At 44.1% G+C, this 5472-nt stretch overlaps 1 protein-coding gene across 3 annotated transcripts in view; it reads left to right on the top strand.

Annotated features, from left to right (window-relative positions):
• daam2 (dishevelled associated activator of morphogenesis 2) overlaps positions 1–5472 on the top strand; it is a 102908-nt gene that overhangs the window by 20797 nt on the left and 76639 nt on the right. The window contains exon 1 of one of the 3 annotated variants that reach the window (XM_034857405.1): positions 1266–1531. The exons of 1 other annotated variant lie outside the window; for it this stretch is intronic. The gene's annotated coding sequence lies outside the window, so the exon portion shown is untranslated. Of the gene's footprint in view, positions 1–1265; positions 1550–5472 lie in introns of those variants that run through there. One more of the 3 variants, XM_034857403.1, reaches the window with a different exon arrangement.

Below are 5472 nucleotides of genomic sequence, written 5' to 3'. Positions count from 1 at the left end.
ATAGCAAGAAGGCTGTAATTGATAGTCTAGTATTGATCAGAAATCACCACCAGACAAGCAGTCACTTACCCAACCTTTGAACAGACGAGCAGTCTGGAGGAAGACAAGATCACCCGGTATGAAATCAATTCCCCTTTGACCCTTGTCTTTAAAGTGTTGGGCAGTAGAGATAAAAATGTGTGGCATCTAGAAACGTCAGAGTATTTGTATTGATCGGTCAGTTAGTTTTGAGTCAAGAGGCTTTCAATGATGTCTTAAGGGCTAATTCATTGACGTGTAGACATTTTTTCCAGATGCATATTTAGTTAATTTGCACCCTAACATTGGGAATGTGTCACTTTATTCAGTTTATTGTAGGTTCAAGGCTTTATTTCACTTTGCTTGTTTTCTCAGCTGATTGGGACTGTATGGGGTCAGGGGTGGTGTCTGTGTCTTGGCCAGTGTAATGGGAGTCTTAGGCAGTCTTTGGTTTTTGACGCAGATGTTTGCACTTGCCGACCCCTACTTATTATCACAGTAACATACTTGAACTCCACTTCACAGAATCGTCTGTGGTGTGGCCTTCTAGCTGATTTCCCCCCCCACCTCTGCCCCTCCACGCATCACAATTGGCTGAGCCACTGGTGTGAGCTTGACAATGTCGACAGAGCTTTGCACACAATCAAGCAACCATCTTGGGGAAAGCTTTTTCCTGTGTGTCTCACAGGGGGAATTTCTAATAGAGAATCCCATGTTATGGGGGTGGGGGGGATGTTCGCATGGTTGTGTTCGCATGGGTGTGTGTGCTTTCATGACTGTGTTGGTGATGAGAAGAGGTGACAGGAAAAGGGCTTTCCTTTGGGCGCTGTGTCAGTGATACCCCCATATTCACAGCCTTTTTTGGCTGCTCAGGGAGGGAATGCATTGGGTGGAGTTGGGATTGCGGGCAGGGATGGGAAGCGTAGGCCACAGAGGGTCATTTCCTTTCATCTTACCCTCTTGCTTGGCCTCGCACAGCAGGCGCGCACACACACACACACACACACACACACACACATACATACTGTACATAAATGCATTTATGTGCACAGGAAATCCATCACCTTCTCGCTGACATCCACATGCATGCTGTCATACACTAGAACTGGAATCCAGAAGGGGAGGGCAAGTGGGGCGAATGATCTGAAGACCGAGAGGGAGCGCTAGCAAGAGAGGGAGGGGGAAGAGAGAGAGAGAGAGAGAGAGAGAGCGAGAGAGCGGGGACAGCTTCAACAGCTCAGCTCCCAGCACAGTCAGCTGAAATCCAGTACTACACTCAGAAGCTCAAAGAGGGGAAGCAGACAAAACGCAGCAGCTTTGGTCAGGAAACATCGTCAGACTCTGCAAAGGCATGGAATTTGGCCACGAAACACAACCTCCGAAGGGCAAAAACAGGGATATAAATACAGAAGCTGCAGGAATGCTTTAAAATGTTCTTGTAACTTTGCATTGTTGAAAGGGTCTTTATTTTTCACTTCAAGTGACTTGACACAGGGACGTTCTATCTCTCAGGGCAGCCCATCTGAAGGTGGTAAGTAGGACATACTTTTTTTTGTTTTGTTTTTTTGATACGGATACCCTCGACCATCTCTGGCCACTAAAGGGTACACCATTGTGCTGTTCACTCAGTAGGAGAGTCCACAACCGACAGGCTACAGATGTTTACGCGCAAAGCCAGTTGGTCCATGCACTGCATCCCGTTGTTCAATCCGGCCAGGAATTGGGGGAATCACCGGTGGCCTTACCATACGATAACATCACAATACTCATGTCACGATACAATAGTTTTGCAATTTTAAACATATTGCAATATTCTGCAATATAATACAATGTCTTACCTTTTTTCCAACTTTTCCCAATTTCAAATAATGTCCCCAAAAGGAAACTTTGTCAACATCGGTTTTCTCTAAAGCGATAAATTCCTCTGTTCGTTCATATCACTTCATTTGAATTGCTGCAAAATGGGATTGTCAAGCAGACAAACTGACCGACACAGGTATAATTAAAGATCAATACTTGGCATCTGTGTATTGATACAGTATTGCCACAGAAAAATTGCAATACTATGATATATGGATTTTAAAAAAAATTCTCCATCCCTTGAAAACACAGCCTACTGCAGCCAGTAGGCTCAGTACAAAGCTAAGCAAGAAAGAAGCTGGTGGGCAACAAGGGCTACTAATCCCACTGAGATGATAAAGTTTCCACATTTTCGTGTTGTGATTGGAGGGAAAGGCAGTATTATTTGGTACTTTTTCTTCTTTCCTACGGTGACTTTATAGATCATAAACAGCAGCAAGAGCTAGGTTGTGAAATGTGCATGGTCTTAATGTCTGGGCTCTTTCTCCAGTGGTGTCGACAGCGCGCCGGGCCTTGCCCCTGTGTGTGCTGGTGCATTATATGAGCAAGGGTTTTGGCCAGTTGGTGATAGTCTTGGATTCAGTGTTTAGCTGAGCTTGTTTGAAAACATTTTATTTTCTTTGTAAAAGGTTGCATGATGACATGGATGAATGGGGCTTCAGCATTATTGAGAGCTGGAGGGGTAAGTTAAAAGAGATTAGTATCCATTAATTTTGTTTTAAAAAAACATCTAGGACATAGTTTCTGAAATGCCAAACATTTCCCACTGCGGGAGGATGGGACAGTGTCATATGGAATGCGCACAGGCCTATTTCGGGTCCCAGACATGGGCTGATCACATATATTCATCAATCACACAGTCAGCCCTTTGGTGTAAGTAGTGGCCTGACATTCCATATATGATGTTCATCTCCTCCCAGCAACAATTCAACCCAATATGGAGTTAGAGGGAGCAGACTTCCACCTACCTCTAAATGTGAACTTCTTTTGCTTGGAATGTTGGTATTTCTTTTTTTATAGACTGTCCTTCCACATTTCCCTCAAGGGAAGCCGGTATTCATAGCAGCACACACCAACATAAACACACTGTCCTAATCTCCTAGGGTTCCTCATTTTGAAGCATTGTGACACCTCCTTTCCTGTGTGGAAGCGCTGCCTATTCCAGTTGAGAAGCTGTCATCTTAGCTTGTAGCTTTGCGTGTGTCGAATGCACATTGATGAAGGTTTGTGCACCATACCTCAAATTTTTCACTTGTGGAATTTACATTGATGCCTACTTTGGGTTTGCCTAAGTCCAATGGGTTTTTGATGAAAAAAATTCCAAACTGATATCTCAGGGTTTGTGAACATTTTACCAAAGAATGTGCTTTTAAATAGCTGATCCAGGAGATACAAGTTATATGAAACGGCATAAGACAAACCATATTCCTGCAACATTCAAAGTAATTTATTCCTTTCAGTGGCTTTGCGTTTGAAGGTTAATGAACAAACTCATTTATACAGTCATAAGGCCATTTTGTGTTTTCTTTGATGTCTTTTTGCTTTGTGAACAAGATAGTATCCATTTCCACCACATTAAAGGCTTATTCTCCAGTCGGCTGGAAATCCTCCTACTCTCACGTGTGCCAAGGGGCGAGCTGAGTGACATCGCTAAAAGATTCAGTGTGTTGGGAGAGCATTAACAACATTTGAGGACTCACACGTAGCGTACACACACACACCCCCTCTGCTGCCGTCAGCGCTCTCAGTGCTTTTCATATTTTATCGACCATTACAGATGCATGAACTGCTCTCTCAGGATTAGAGGGAGAGTTAGTGAATGATGGTCGGCCTTTTATCACTTCTGCCCTGCTGCTGACTGGCAGCTCAACGGCCTCCTCGTTACGGTAGGGACAGAGAGAAAAAGAGATGAGGTCTGTAAAGCTGCTTAAATTCAACTATCTGATCTTTCGGATGGGATTATCAACATGCTGTATTTACAGTAGAGTGGTTACGGTGTCTCAGGGACAAAACTCAGGGAGACTTTAGCAGTTAGGCTGCTGTTCTCTCCCACCATGGCTGTGTGTTAAATGGCACTATTGTATTTGTGCCAGTGACACACTTTCTGGGGCGTATGATGTGTAAGCATATCTCCTCTTTACAGTGCCTCAATTCAGTGCAGTATTACTGCGGGCTGTTTTGAATAAAAGTTGGTCACTTCAGAGGGCTGTCCCTATATGTGTTGCTATAACTGTCCCAGAAGAGCATTCCAGACATTACCCAGAAGGCCGCTGTCCTCTATGCAGCTGTTGACCTCTCACCAAGGCCCCGATTTTAATAGCTTAACAATGCACAATATAGAGTGCCCTAATCCACTCACTGACATTGGTAGACATGTTCAAACAATGGCAAAACATATCTGGTGAGGACTGCTGAGCTAACCAGCGAGTGTAGTTGTCAGTTGGGAAACTAATTGGGGATTACGTTATTTTTATTTTGAAAGCTCAAAAGTCCCCCCCCTTTCACCACTCAGAAGAGCTGGATCTTCTCAGCATCTGTGTAGTTTGGATAAGTGCATCGTACTGATGGAAAGGGCTCATTCCCTCCAAATGACGAGACTCTAGGGTGTGAAGAACATGGAGTCCTTTGGAAGTCCAGCATCCATTCCCTGTTGAGAGTGGTAACCAGCTCACTGACTGTACTCCCCTTAATTCTTTTCTATGCATATAGTGTCTGTAGTTGGACTGAGAGTTTGTGACTCTGGCATTCTTCCCATATGAAATAAGAAAATGATTTGATACAGCAGGGTAGTGCTTTGGGGATCGAGGGAAAGGGATGCCAAGTATTGGATTTCATTCCGAGCCTTGTTTAATATGTGGGAATGTTTGGGCCTGTGGAATGTGGCATGGCCGACTTACTTCTCATTCCCAGTATTAATAGCATAGTTATCCTAGTCATCCGGTCTATTTAATGAGCAGAGAGGTGACTCGCAGAGATGTGTTTCTCGGTCAGAAGACAAGTGGATCAGCAGTGGGTCTGTTCTTGATATGACCTCCTTCCTGAGTCAACTTTAACATCTGCATTGTAAAAGTCCCACAGAGCAACTGGTGGACTTTCCTTGTGCAACATGTGGATGACCTTTTGAGAACAGCTACTACTAAACAAACTAACGCCTCGAAAGGTGTCTCACAAAAAGGGCTTTTTTGTCCTGCCAGGCCACCGAAACGTGTCTCCGAACCCGGGTGGATTTGTTCTTGCCTTCATCTAAGTCGTCTGCTTCTGCACATGATCTTATTTCAACTTTTGTTCGTGCAACTCGTGCCTGTGGTCTGCGGCTTCTATGAAGGGGTTTAACATGTTTATAATAATTTGCTTCAAACTGCAACCGTTCATGGGTGGGTACTGGGGCCCCTCCAATGCTGCATCAAGCTGCTACATTTATTCTGATCAGAGCAACAAACTCAATCTAAAATCTACTCAAATCTCACAGTTGTAACAACCCCCGTCGTCATGTGGTCTCTGCCATTATGAATGTTCCTCTCATCAGGAAATGTCTTTTTTATGAATCGAGCTAAATGAAATGGGTATTAATGTCATCCCTTGAGGATTGGAAAC

The sequence above is a fragment of the Etheostoma cragini genome, chromosome 20 (genome assembly GCF_013103735.1).
Source record: "Etheostoma cragini isolate CJK2018 chromosome 20, CSU_Ecrag_1.0, whole genome shotgun sequence".
Lineage (NCBI taxonomy): Eukaryota > Metazoa > Chordata > Actinopteri > Perciformes > Percidae > Etheostoma > Etheostoma cragini.
The sequence above is the reverse complement of the archived record's forward strand: the minus strand, read 5'-3'. Positions and strand labels throughout refer to the sequence as shown.